This window comes from Hyperolius riggenbachi, chromosome 5 (genome assembly GCF_040937935.1).
Source record: "Hyperolius riggenbachi isolate aHypRig1 chromosome 5, aHypRig1.pri, whole genome shotgun sequence".
Taxonomy (NCBI): Eukaryota; Metazoa; Chordata; class Amphibia; order Anura; family Hyperoliidae; genus Hyperolius; species Hyperolius riggenbachi.
Window position 1 is genome coordinate 221,657,522 of NC_090650.1, and position 15,231 is coordinate 221,672,752.

Sequence of the window (15,231 nt, forward strand, 5' to 3'; positions counted from 1 at the left end):
TCTTACATTTAACCACTTAACGCCATAGGCTATTTCACCCTTACTGCTAAGAGCTCTTTTTACCTATCAGTGCTTGGCCATAACGTTACCATTGCTTTCACACCTAAATGTTCTATGTCTTGTTTTTCAACACAAAATAGGCTTTTTGGGGGATGGCGGGGGGGGGGGGCGTGATATTGTTTTCAGTACCATATTTTACTACCGTACCACCAAGAAATGGGGAGAAAAATTTCCTGCGTCTTATACGGCTAATGCAGGGAGACCGCCAACACACCACCACGTCAGGGATTCCCTGCATGTGTTCCCACACCCCCCGTGTGCCTCTGCTTCCTACCCTGTCTCCTACTCCCCTGTGTGTGTAGCGGCAGCTGACTTACCTAATACATGGTGCCCTCGGGGATTGCAGACCTCCTTCTCCTCCGCACTTCTCCCTCTAGTGTTGGCTTGTGCTGATGAAATGATCAGCACAAGCTGTTCACTAGAGCGAGCCACATGGAGGAGAAGGAGGTCTACAATCCCCGTGTACGCGCCATGTATTAGGTAAGCCAGCTGCCGCTACACACACAGGGGAGTAGGAGACAGGGGGAGGAGGCAAAGGCACGCAGTGGGTGTGGGCACTTTTCAAACATTAAAAGACACACACTGGGACATAAAAGGGGACACAGGAGGACACATGGGACACACAGGAGGACACACTGGAGAGACATAGTGGATTCAGGAGGACACATTGGGACACTGGAGGACATATGGAGACATGGGGGACACATGGGGACACTGGAGGACACATGGGGTACACAGATAGACACATGGGGATACACGTGGATACATGGGAGAGACATGGGGACAAAGGTGGACACATGCAGGATACAGGAGGACGCATGGGGATACAGGAAGACACATGGCGAGACATGAAGGACACAGGAGGACACATGGAGGACACTGGAGGACAAATGGGGAAATATGGGGAAACATTGGGGGACAGGAGGATACATGGATGGGGATAACATGTACAAGATGCTCCTGGAACATGCACACACCAAGTTTAGTATATTTTCTTTTCCCTGGTTTTTGCTAAACCTAGGTGCATATTATATTACGGAGCATCTTATACGGTGGAAAATACAGTTGTTACCTTGTTTTCAATGCATTTTAAAGGAAAAACAATTGAAAAAATACACTATTTCTCCAATTCCATCCCCTATAGTTTTAAAATAAACAATGGTACTGAAGATAAAACCCACACATTTTATCTGACTATTTGTCCTGGCTATCACAACATTAAACTTTCCCTCGTACAATTTATGGTGACAATATATTATTTGGAATAAAGGTGTATTTTTTCTGTTTTGTGTTTTTTTATTTTCTCATTGTACTGTATCAATGATTAAAAGCCCCTTATTGCAAAAATAACTATAGTATACCCACATGGCATACATATTGAAAAAACGTAGTACCTACAGTAACTATTTATGTATTTTCTTTTCAAATCTGTCACTTTTAAGTGTTTTATTTTGGAATAGACAATTTAATTTCTTTTGATTCTGATTGCCACTAAAAATAATTCACATGACAAAGGCCTCTGCCCTAAAATAGCCCAAGTTCTATTCTCTTGTTTGTCATGGTTAAAGATAGATAGTTTTTTGGGCACACAGCAGTGTTAACCACAAGTAGCACCAATGGCTTTTTCACTGACTTTTTTCATCAAACGTAATAATGTAATTCTTTCCTATAAAATCCTGAAGCATCAGAACACTTGATAAAAGTCATAAATATTTCCATTTTAAGAACTAGAGATCTAGGCCTACTTAGATATTGTTATAGTTGGATACTGACGACCGAACAACAACATTTTTTGATCAAATGTTACTGCGAAAATTCGTGAACCGACCATTTGTGGCGAGCTTCATAGACTTTAATAGGCAGACGAACTTCTAAAATTTTCAGGGCATCTCTGCAGCCACAATTTCTTTAAAAAAGGTATAAAGTGTACCAAAACAATGGCATGTTGGAGGAGGATCAAGTGTGAAATAGTTGCCCAAAAATACGTATTTTGCGCAAACACCTTTTTAATGGTTAATTTTAAAGAAATTTTACTGGCTGCTGACTTAAGTGGTTAATAGCAAAGCCCCCGTACAAGCTAGAATCCCCAAATTTGCAGGGCATGGAGAAGAGAAGAGTGGGTACAAAAGGAAAAAAATTCAAAAAGACCTAATAGTTTGAAGAAAACTGATTTTCATGGTCAGAGGTCCCCTTGTCTATTGGCTGAAAAACACCGCCAAAGCATTAGGTTCCCACCACCATGTTTGACAGTGGGGCTGGTGTTCTTTGGGTTGAAGGCTTCTCCTTTTTTTACGCCAAATGAAGGAAACATCATTGTGACCAAACAATTCAATTTTTGTTTCATCTGAACATAACACAGGAGACCAGAAGTCTTCTTCTTTGTCCAGATAAGCATTTGCAAAGGCCAAACAAGCTTTTGTGAGCCTTTAGTGTGCGTGGCGTCCTCCTTGGTCTGCATCCATGGAATCCAGCAGTGTGCGGTGTCCGTTGGATTGTCTACCTTGAGACATTGTCACCAGCAGAGCCCAGATTTACCAGGATAGCCTTGGTGGTGATCCTTGGATTCTTTTTTACCTCTCTTACTATCCTCCTGACCAGCACAGGTGTCACTTTTGGCTTTCGACCACGTCCTCTGAGATTTTCCACAGTGCGAAACATGTATTTTTTAATAATTCTTTGCACTGTAGCCACTGGAACTTGAAAACATTTAGAAATGGCCTTGTAGCCCTTTCCTGACTTGTGAGCAGCCAAAATGTGCAGCCGCAGGTCCTCACTGAGCTCCTTTGTCTTAGCCATGACTGTCTACAAACCAACTGCAGAGAGTTGCTGTTTTTCACCTGTTGAGTTTATTAAAACAGCTGTTCCCAATTAATCAGGGTAATTAGGATGCTTTAGAACAGGTTGGACTATTTGGGATGGTATAGAACTTTGAATTTTCCCACAGACTGTGACAGTTTGTGAAGGGTATGAATAATTTTGGACTGGACACTTTTTGCTCAAATGTAAATAAAACCGGAGACATTTTTTTCCCCACAATAATGCATCTTGTACATCGTCTTATTATCTTTTGGGAGACACCTATGTCATTTCCTGTCAAAACATGACTTGCTGGTTGAATAAAAGTAACTTAAAGTCAAAATTTGCCAGGGATATGAATAATTATGGGCAACACTGTATATCAAAAGAAAGAACAGTGAATTGCATGACAGGGTTTCCAGGTGGTCACTCCGGACCCAGTGCATAATGACCCATGGAAATGTGGCAACGCTTTGGCCAGGGATCACTATAAAGCCGCAATAGGGCTGTATACGGATCCCTGGCAACTTGACCTACTTTGTGGACCATTCAAAAATTTCTGTTCAGAGTGTGGAACATTTAAAAAAAAATGACGTGGGGTCCCCCATCTGAGACTCTTTAACCCCTTGTCCCCATGCAGGCTGGGATATCCAGAATGCGAAGCCCCGGCCTCTGAGGTATACTAGCCCGCATGGTCCATGGTATTAGGGGGCTCTGGAAGAGAAGGGCTCTTCCCCATCTTTGCAAATTTGGTGATTCTAGCTTGTATGGGGACTTTGCTATTTATCCACTAAATATTTAAACATTTAAAAATCGATTTTCTCAAAAACTACAAGATCTTTTTGAAAAATGTTTTACCTTTTGTACCCATTCTTCTCCTATCCGTACCCTGCAAATTTGGTGATTCTAGCTTGTATGGGCGATTTGCTATTAACTGCTAACATTGGCAGCCGTTGACTTTAATGTTAAATGCGAGCACAAACTTTTGACACAAAAGTTTGCTTTGAATGCGAATGGGTGAAAGGCATTGGTTCACCAGGAACTGTTCTCCCGGCCAGCTGTTCCACCATCACTACAGTTGGACTTGTGTCGCTGAATTTTGACCATAACTTTGAAAATAGTTTTTTCCTAGGCATGCTCAGATATTGCTATTTTGTGACAGTTGGAATTATGTGGTTTTGCTGAATTTTTTGAAAACTGTATTTTTTTTTACAGTTGCCCCTGTAGATTCAATTTTGTAAGATATTAATAGTAGTGTGTGTTCTTATGCTAGATCAAAAATTGGAATCAATTTCAAGTAAGAAAAAACTACGTGAAGTATAACTGAAATATAGGTCACTTTTCTGGGCACAGACTTTCCATCACAGGTTTTCCTATTAGACTCACACATTAAAGTTAGCTAACTTTCGGTCTTTTGACCGTTCTTGCACACCATAGAATAAAATGATTTGTTTCTACTAACCTCTGGCTGGCAAATAATGGCAGTACAAGCTGTGTTAGAACAATAGATCATCACTAGTTCATTTGTTGTAGCTCAATGTTTTACTGCTGCAGCCAGGAACCCAATGAGTCTTTTCTTAGGGTACTCAATGTAATAAGAGGATTGTGATATGTAACAAACATCATTACAAGCAGTTAGAAAATAGAAATATGACAATAAGTGCATATACAAATCATCCCGTTGCCTAACCCAACCATACTTAAAGCGGACCTGAACTCAGAACTTCCTATCTGCTCTAAAAAATAAGCATCAACAAACTAACCTTTAATGAAAAACATTTCTTTGTTACAGCTGATGCAAATCCTGCAATATATCTGCAGTTTGTCTACTTCCTGCTTTCATGAAAGCAGACATATTGTTAACATCCTGTTTTTAACTATTAGGTCTCTGCTGTGGCAGCCAGCTGACTCAGCTGAGATCAAATTACAACTGGTGATTAGTCACAGATGAGGGGGAATAAGACAAGCTAAACACTCTAAATAAATACCATGTGCATTTCTCTATGCTTTTCTTCTGTTCTGTACAAGAGTTCAGGTTCACTTTAAATATCCCAGCCAATTGGGATATTTAAATGTCTTGTTATGCAGAATTTGCTTTAACCTCTAACCTTTAACTTCTAAATTGTGACCCAGCTCATGCATGAAGGTGAAAAAGACACGTACTTTATTTAAACATGTGGTATTAGAAATATATCACCAGAGAATGAAACTACTTAAACTAACCTGCTGAGGAGCGCTCCATTATCCATTCACACTGCTCACATACACAGTATTGCACTAAAGTGAGTACAAATCTCACATTTTTGTAAATATTGTATTATAGCTTTTCTAAGGGGACAAGATCCCAGAAAGCTTGCATAATTTAACTTTATCAGTTAGCCATTAAAAGGTATTACTTTTACAAAACTTTGTTTTTTTTTATCTACTTGATTTAGTTTTTCATGAGAAAATTGTGAAGATATGTCACTTTGATACAATGTAAAGTAGTCTGTCTACAGCTTGTCTAACAGTGTATATTTGTTCTTCCGTCAAAATAACTCAACACTTATGTAGGAATAAAAGATTGGTCACTCAATAGGAAGGTATAACAACTATTGTATCAATTCACCGTGTTATAAAATCATTAAAAAAAACTTGTGCCCCCTGCATCAAGAGATCACTCTCCTTCTCCCTGTAGCTGCCAATCAATACCCACATTCAGAAAAAAACATGCACACATAAGTTAGAAAAAAGTCTCTAATGCAACTTTAGCCAATATAATCTGTACCACTAGTTGTCATTCTCATCTACAATGTCCTTGAATGTCTACTCCTGTTAACAAAAGTGAGTACACCCCTAAGTGAAGAAAGTCAAAATTATGCCCAATTAGACATTTTCGCTCTATTGTCATTTCACTTATTAGTGTTATAAGGTCTCAAGTGTGATTGCAGCAACCTTACTCAGTACAGCCCACTGCACACCCCCACTCTCAGCCTCTTGGTGATCCCCAGGTGATTCCCCTTTATGCTTATCATGTTCTCTATTTACAAACATGGACACGCTCAATGATATCATCAAATGCGGCATGCAGGAGGCATGTCAGTATTGTCAGACTGTTGGGACACTCCCAGCATATCCTTCTGACCAATGCAGAAGGCAGTGGAGCTGTCATGTGTAGAAGAGAAAGTGAGGCTAGACCAGCCAAAGAAGACCAGGCATTTCAGTAACTTGAGCAGTGTGACGTAAAAGAGGCAGAGCCAAGGAGAAAAGATAATGAATGGCATGTATGCAATGTTAAAGTGTAACTGTCAGGCATACAATCAAACATCAATTATTTATTTTTATCTGGTAAACAAGTAATAATGATGCTAACCAGGCAATCCAAAAGTTAAAACTAACTCTTACTTTTCTTCTCCGTAAAACATCATTCCCCAGTTTCCCTGGCTCTTATTTGGTACATCTGCCACATAAAGGAAGTTGCAGGGCATGTTGTTGTTTTTTTTCTTCTGTACTTCCCCTCAGACATAACTAAAGCAGCCTGATTGGCTGAAGCCTCTTTCCCTCCTATTTTTCCCTCCAACACCTCTGTTCTTCCCTGATTGGCCAATGTTTCTCATGCTGAGACAATGCACTTTCTACTGCAGAGCTGGGTGGGAGTGTCTGAAGACTGGGACGAGGGCAGGCAAAGCATACACAGACAGAGTAAGGGGGGAAATTTTGTCAGGACTGGCTTCAAGATAGACACAGTCAAAATGAAAAATCATAGGAAAGAGTTTTTTTTTTTACTATAGAAAAATCACTAATAACAAAATGTGGACCGTGCAATACATAGCAGCGGTGGTGGTGGTGTGCTTCTGTGTGAGCGTGTGTGTGTGTGTGTGTGTGTGTGTGCGCATGTGTGTATGTGTGTGTGGGGGGGGGGGTTCAATGTCTGCATTAAAAAATGCATACTCACTGGTGAACACCATCTTTGTCTTCTAGGTTTCACCCCCTCTCTAGAACATTGCATTTGAAGTAGTGGCGTAACTACAGTTCATGAGGCCCTCCAGCAAAGCTTTGATAGGGCCCCCCAAAGTTCACATCCCTTTACAATGCCTCCCCTTGTTGACCTTCATGGCCTGGTGGCCCATCTTACAATGGTCATAAAACAAATGTGGCATCATAATCTTCATAATCATAAAAAGTGTAGCCATAAAAACACCTGATTGGGCGGATGGTCACCTGTATCAGAGGGAGGGAAGGTTAGTAGTAGGGCCCCTTCTGGTCACAGGGGCTGCTCCCCTATAGCATCCCTGCTTTGAAGTGAGTGTCCATCCCTGAAACACTGTCACCTATTGCTCTCTCTTCACTGCTGAGGCACGTGTGACCTAATCTTACCTCATGCACTTTCTCTTTCACTCTTGCATTGATGTAGAAAGCTGGCAAAATCACTGTTTTTCATCAACAGAAGATTTTCCTATAAAAAACAAACTGCTTTTCATCTAATATCAAAGTCATAGAATGATAGTTTAGAACACTCTTGGTATAAACTGCTTTCAGGAGAAAGAAATACAGAAATATATGTATAAACAACAGTAAATACATGGTTACATCATCTGGTGTCATATTGCAGCAGCTTGGAGGGAAAAAAACACATTGCCAATATTTATCATTGGAAAGGAGAAGGCTGAAAAACCAAACAATTCCAGAAGGGGGAGTTGCTATAACATGAATGAACTATCACTGACAATAAATGTTTTCGGACCATGGTTCTATTCAGAATAGGAGAGCATGACAATAAGTAATTTGCACATCATATTTGACTATTGTGCAGCCTATTGTGACTATTGTGCAGCCGACATTTGTTAAACAAACCAGTCACATTGCTGTTTTTTTATGTGAAACTTGCTAACTTTTATACAGTGACGAAGTGCAGTAAATCACATTTTATTTTATTGTTCACTGACTCTCACTGTAGACTTCATTGTTTTTGTCTGTGATGTGAAATTAAAAGAGCAATGTTTTAGAAAGAAAAGGAATACTGTGCTAAAGGGGGGGGGGGGGGGGTACTCTATATTAAACAGTTGCCAATAAGATATATTAAACAGTTGCCAATAAGATACTTGGCAACAATAAAAAATCAAGAAACTGTTTAACAAGATGGATTTTTCCTACTAATATAAAAGCTGTAAAGAATATGGAATTCATTACACTAGTCACTTTGTAAAACTCTGCAGAAGATAATTATTCGGAACTTGCAAGTAAAAATCTTTACACAAAACAAATAGAATAAATCACTTGAAAATGTGTTTTATTAGAGAGAAAATGGAATAATTCTCGGCAAAAGGAAGCAGCAAAACGTGCTCAGTACATGTGCAGGATTCACAGTGGGTTACAGCAAAGACTGAACTGACACACCATCCTAGCCTGCTTACAAAATATACAATGGCAGCAGCCATAAGGGAGACACCGCAAACTCTGCACCACAGTCCAGCAGCAAGTGAATGTGCACCAGAGATGGAATGAGATGTTATGGGGCCCTAGGCAAGGCAGTAAATTTGGGTCCCCCTTGTGGTCATTTCGGTAAGCTGTGGAGAGAGGTCAGAGAAGGTGGATGGTGGGCCCCTTAACACCAACTAGGTCCCAAGCACCTGCCTAGGTTGCCTGGTGAATGATCCAGCTCTGATGTGCACTAGTAATACAGTGATATTTAGATTAGTACAACATGACGGAGTTTCCAGCGCTGGACCCCTTGAAGCTCGCAGCTGCACTCCCATACAAGAACGAGCACAGCTGCAGATGCAGCATGGCTTGCACCTGCGCAGTAGCAGGAAGCTGCTGCTAATCGTTAGGAAAAAACCAAGCCTGTTCAGCTCTGTGCTAGTAAGCAGACATTGGCCACCTGAGCCAGTGCTGGACCCCTCGAAGCTCGCAGCTGCACTCCCATACAAGAACGAGCAAAGCTGCAGGTGCAGGATGGCTTGCACCTGCGCAGGAGCAGGAAGCTGCCGCTTAGGCTTGTTAGGAAAAGCCAAGCCTGTTCAGCTCTGTGCTAGTAAGCAGATCAGACACGAGCCACCAGACCCTGCACAGTACCGCCAAGCTCTGTCGACAAGCCCTTCTCGATGGGCTTCGGGGAGGGAGGGGGGTTCAGTGCCTAAACAGTGAGGTCTAGGGAGACTGCGGAAGTTTCTGGATTATCCAGAGGCTTGCCTCTTCCTAGATAAGTACCCATTCCCCTTCAGGTACTAGTGTTGGGCGAACACCTAGATGTTCGGTTTCGCGAACGTTCGCCAAACATCGCCGCGATGTTCGGGTGTTCGACCCGAACTCCGAACATAATGGAAGTCAATGGGGAACCGAACTTTTGTGCTTTGTAAAGCTTCCTTATATGCTACATACCCCAAATTTGCAGGGTATGTGCACCTTGGGAGTGGGTACAAGGGGGAAATTTTTTTTAGCAAAATGAGCTTATAGTTTTTGAGAAAATCGATTTTAAAGTTTCAAAGGGAAAACTGTCTTTTAAATGCGGGAAATGTCTGTTTTCTTTGCACAGGTAACATGCTTTTTGTCGGCATGCAGTCATAAATGTAATACATATAAGAGGTTCCAGGAAAAGGGACCGGTAACGCTAACCCAGCAGCAGCACACGTGATGGAACAGGAGGAGGGTGGTGCAGGAGGAGAAGGCCACGCTTTGAGACACAACAACCCAGGCCTTGCATGAGGACAAGAAGCGTGCGGATAGCAATTTGTGTTTTGTCGCCATGCAGTCATAAATTTAATACAGATGAGAGGTTCAATAAACAGGGACCGGAAACCCTAACCCATCACAGATGTTCATTGTTCATGTTACTTGGTTGGGGTCCGGGAGTGTTGCGTAGTCGTTTCCAATCCAGGATTGATTCATTTTAATTTGAGTCAGACGGTCTGCATTTTCTGTGGAGAGGCGGATACGCTGATCTGTGACGATGCCTCCGGCAGCACTAAAACAGCGTTCCGACATAACGCTGGCTGCCGGGCAAGCCAGCACCTCTATTGCGTACATTGCCAGTTTGTGCCAGGTGTCTAGCTTCGATACCCAATAGTTGAAGGGTGCAGATGGATTGTTCAACACAGCTATGCCATCTGACATGTAGTCCTTGACCATCTTCTCCAGGCGATCGGTGTTGGAGGTGGATCTGCACGCTTGCTGTTCTGTGTGCTGCTGCATGGGTGTCAGAAAATTTTCCCACTCCAAGGACACTGCCGATACCATTCCCTTTTGGGCACTAGCTGCGGCTTGTGTTGTTTGCTGCCCTCCTGGTCGTCCTGGGTTTGCAGAAGTCAGTCTGTCGGCGTACAACTGGCTAGAGGAGGGGGAGGATGTCAATCTATTCTTTAAAATCTCCACAAGGGCCTGCTGGTATTCTTCCATTTTGACCTGTCGGACTCTTTCTTCAAGCAGTTTTGGAACATTGTGTTTGTACCGTGGATCCAGAAGGGTATAAACCCAGTAATTGGTGTTGTCCAGAATGCGCACAATGCGTGGGTCGCGTTCAATGCAGTCCTAGGCCGAAGAGGTCATAGCCTAGGGTCACAAAAACCTGTTTATTTGGGCTTTTTCAATGGTAGTGATGGTGACGTACATAAATCTCAGCCATGGCCGTTAGCAACATCTGAATTTCACGAAATGTCTCATGCAGATAGAAGACATATTGTTAGACTTGGATTCCAAAGATGGGGTCCCTACATCTCTGCAAACCAGAGTTACAGGGGTCCAAAATTGGTAAAATCCCCCATAGGCTTTCATTGCCTCCCTATTTCACTTTCCAAAATCTCACATCTTTTCAAAGGGCAATGGCTCAGCAATACCAAATTTTCTAGCATTGTAGGGACCCTTAGGGGGAACATGACTGGTGAGTTTCGGGCCCCTAGGCCAAAGAGGTCATAGCCTAGGGTCAAAAAACCTGTTTATTTGGGCTATTTCAATGGTAGTGATGGTGACGTACATAAATCTCAGCTATGGCCGTTAGCAACGTCTGAATTTCATGAAATGTCTCATGCAGGTAGAAGACATATTGTTAGACTTGGATTCCAAAGATGGGGTCCCTACATCTCTGCAAACCAGAGTTACAGGGGTCCAAAATTGGTAAAATCCCCCATAGACTTTCATTGCCTCCCTATTTCACTTTCCAAAATCTCACATCTTTTCAAAGGGCAATGGCTCAGCAGTAGACTTTCATTGCCTCCCTATTTCACTTTCCAAAATCTCACATCTTTTCAAAGGGCAATGGCTCAGCAGTACCAAATTTTCTAGCATTGTAGGGACCCTTAGGGGGAACATGACTGGTGAGTTTCGGGCCCCTAGGCCAAAGAGGTCATAGCCTAGGGTCACAAAAACATGTTTATTTGGGCTATTTCAATGGTAGTGATGGTGACGTACATAAATCTCAGCTATGGCCGTTAGCAACGTCTGAATTTCACGAAATGTCTCATGCAGATAGAAGACATATTGTTAGACTTGGATTCCAAAGATGGGGTCCCTACATCTCTGCAAACCAGAGTTACAGGGGTCCAAAATTGGTAAAATCCCCCATAGGCTTTCATTGCCTCCCTATTTCACTTTCCAAAATCTCACATCTTTTCAAAGGGCAATGGCTCAGCAATACCAAATTTTCTAGCATTGTAGGGACCCTTAGGGGGAACATGACTGGTGAGTTTCGGGCCCCTAGGCCAAAGAGGTCATAGCCTAGGGTCAAAAAACCTGTTTATTTGGGCTATTTCAATGGTAGTGATGGTGACGTACATAAATCTCAGCTATGGCCGTTAGCAACGTCTGAATTTCATGAAATGTCTCATGCAGGTAGAAGACATATTGTTAGACTTGGATTCCAAAGATGGGGTCCCTACATCTCTGCAAACCAGAGTTACAGGGGTCCAAAATTGGTAAAATCCCCCATAGACTTTCATTGCCTCCCTATTTCACTTTCCAAAATCTCACATCTTTTCAAAGGGCAATGGCTCAGCAGTACCACATTTTCTAGCATTGTAGGGACCCTGTTTCAGTGCTGCCGGAGGCATCGTCACAGATCGGCGTATCCGCCTCTCCACAGAAAATGCAGACCGTCTGACTCAAATTAAAATGAATCAATCCTGGATTGGAAACGACTACGCAACACTCCCGGATCCCAACCAAGTAACATGAACAATGAACATCTGTGATGGGTTAGCGTTTCTGGTCCCTGTTTATTGAACCTCTCATCTGTATTACATTTATGACTGCATGGCGACAAAACGCAAATTGCTATCCGCACGCTTCTTGTCCTCATGCAAGGCCTGGGTTGTTGTGTCTCAAAGCGTGGCCTTCTCCTCCTGCGCCACCCTCCTCCTGTTCCATCACGTGTGTTGCTGCTGGGTTAGCGTTACCGGTCCCTTTTCCTGGAACCTCTTATATGTATTACATTTATGACTGCATGCCGACAAAAAGCATGTTACCTGTGCAAAGAAAACAGACATTTCCCGCATCTAAAAGACAGTTTTCCCTTTAAAACTTTAAAATCGATTTTCTCAAAAACTATAAGCTCTTTTTGCTAATTTTTTTTTCCTCTTGTACCCACTCCCAAGGTGCACATACCCTGTAAATTTGGGGTATGTAGCATATAAGGAGGCTTTACAAAGCACGAAAGTTCGGGTCCCCATTGACTTCCATTATGTTCGGAGTTCGGCTCGAACACCCGAACATCGCGGCCATGTTCGGCCCGAACCCGAACATCTAGATGTTCGCCCAACACTACACGTGACCCGTTCGGCCAATCACAGCGCTAGCCAAACGTTCGGGTAACGTTCGGCCATGCGCTCTTAGTTCGGCCATATGGCCGAACAGTTTGGCCGAACACCATCAGGTGTTCGGCCGAACTCGAACATCACCCGAACAGGGTGATGTTCTGCAGAACCCGAACAGTGGCGAACACTGTTCGCCCAACACTATCAGGTACACTTTAAGTAAAGGGAAGTTTAGTTCAGGTTTTCTTTAACCAATACTGTTTTAAAGCTTACCTGAACTGACCAAAAATACCCTAAAATCAACATGAAAATGTATTTATTATGGAGTCCTGACACTTACAGGTCACCTTTTGTCACTGGCTTCCACTGTGTTTCACCGCTCTGTCCCCGTTTTTGGCTCTGACTGAAGTCAGTAACATAGAAGCCAAACCAGCTCTCCTCCATTGGAGCATGCTCTGTCCCTCTCCTCACCCTCTGTCAGCACTCCAGCTCAGTTGTGTACTGCTGGGAGCATTATGCGCAGTTCAGAAGTGCCGCTCCTGTAAGTATCAGGACACCACAATTAACCAATGTTGATGTTCATTTTGAGATATTGTGGGTTAGTTCCGGTGTCCTTTAAAAATCATACTACACAACTGAACGATGATGCATACAACCCAATTCCCGTAGAGGAGGTTTGCAAATAAGCAAAAAAAAATATCCTTTATTGACATTTCAACATAAAAAAAAGAAAACAGTGGCAACAGTTCAATCAGTCAATCAGTATTATATCTCAGGATGTAGACAAGAGTCCTGGGAAACATGTTATTAAAGTACCACTCAAGTTTTCCAACTGTATCCTTACTGGCTTCTCTCGTTATAGGAGATAAGTGTACCAATTACTTTCCTTTTTAACCTCCCTGGCGGTAAGCTCGAGCTGAGCTCGGGCTATGCCGCCGGGAGGCACCGCTCAGGCCCCGCTGGGCCGATTTGCATAATTTTTTTTGTTACACGCAGCTAGCACTTTGCTAGCTGCGTGTAACCTCCGATCGCCGCCGCTACCCACCGATCTGCCGCTATACCCGTCGCCGCAGCCGCCCCCGCCCCCCCAGACCCCATGCGCTGCCTGGCCAATCAGTGCCAGGCAACGCTGTGGGGTGGATCGGATTCCCCTTTGATGTCACGACGTCGATGACGTCGGTGACGTCATCCCGCCCCGTCGCCATGGCGACGGGGGAAGCCCTCCAAGAGATCTTTGAACGGGATCTCTTGATCTCCGTTCGTCGAAGGCGATCGGAGGGGCTGGGGGGATGCCGCTCAGCAGCGGCTATCATGTAGCGAGACATTGTCTCGCTACATGAAAAAAAAAAAATTAAAAAAAAAGGTATTTGCTGCCCCCTGGCGGATTTTAACAAACCGCCAGGGAGGTTAATATTTGTAACGATCGGTGTCAGCACAAAGAGAGAATCTGATCATTGATGATCTGCAGAATCATCAATAATACAGATGTATACTTGATTATGGATGATCTGCAGTACCAACAATACAAGTATGACTAACCTCTGAACACCTAATAAAGTGTAAGTGTTTGGTGTAACTGTAGGCTATCTCCCGTGAGGCGGGAGATACAGGCAGCTTGGCCGAGAACCACCTGAGGGGCAGGTGGCTCTGGGAAGTGCAGGGACTATCTCTTTGAGAGAGGGAATAGTGAGAACCTGGCAACCAGGGATATCTGGATATCAGATATAGACTGTACTGCAGCCAGGGGACTCCAGGGGAGAGGCCACTGGCTGCTAACCGGCCGGACTCTCTGAGGAGCAGGAGTCCTAGTTGCAACTGACACTTTGGTGGAATTGTGTCACTGCTAGTACAGATAGACTGAGCACTCAAGGGGTGAGTGACAGCCTGGAAGCTCGGGCAGGCCAGGTCGGCAACACATGAGCAGATAAAAACAAGGAACACCAAGAGCCCCAATAGTGTAATATGTACTGGTAAATGGTTACTAGATAGAGTAAATAGTAATACTCACAAACCAGGGTTACCATTAGGCAACCACTGTAAAGGCAGGTGGGGAGATTTTCCTGACCCCACTCAGGAATAAGAAGTCGCTCTCTGTAGATGAGAAAAAGGGGGTTCAACCCTCCACCCAGGGTGGACTCAATATTATGCAGGAAAACAGAGGCGCCAAAAGGATAAAAGGAAGCTAAATGAGCTTAAAAACCAAATTCTTGGTAAATAGAGGAGGTAGTGGTGGACTTATCTCCTCCAAGTAGACTGCCAACGACTGTAGTAAAGACAGTCAATATATTTTATTTATGAACTCCAAATATGCAACGCGTTTCGCAGGTTTGATCCCGCTTTATCAGGCAATAACAACGGAGCAATAGCATATGTGGTCAGTAGAAGAGCCAGGCACCTCTGGCTCTTCTACTGACCACATACGCTATTGCTCCGTTGAAGGCTGATTCAGTAACCGGGTACAGGCAGGGTCTGGCAACAGGTAGGCAGATATGCAGAGGTACCGAATCAGAAAGCAATAGAGAGGTCGACAGAGCAAATAGTCATAACAGAAATAGAGCAGAGTCCTAGTCTGAGGTGTGAGGTCTGTGGTCTCGACACCCAGGAACTAGTCTAAAGTATAACACAGTAATGACACAGTAATCCTAAGCTTGGG

General features: G+C 43.4%; 1 protein-coding gene and 1 long non-coding RNA gene across 6 annotated transcripts in view; one reads left to right on the forward strand and one right to left on the reverse strand.

Annotated features, from left to right (window-relative positions):
• LOC137518602 (poly(rC)-binding protein 3-like) overlaps window positions 1–15,231 on the forward strand; it is a 1,088,021-nt gene that overhangs the window by 682,360 nt on the left and 390,430 nt on the right. The gene's annotated exons all lie outside the window — the stretch shown is intronic.
• LOC137518604 (uncharacterized) overlaps window positions 1–15,231 on the reverse strand; it is a 98,672-nt gene that overhangs the window by 57,898 nt on the left and 25,543 nt on the right. Inside the window, exon 4 of the long non-coding RNA XR_011020857.1 lies at window positions 7,213–7,291. This is a non-coding gene — a long non-coding RNA (uncharacterized lncRNA). The remainder of the gene's footprint in view (window positions 1–7,212; window positions 7,292–15,231) is intronic.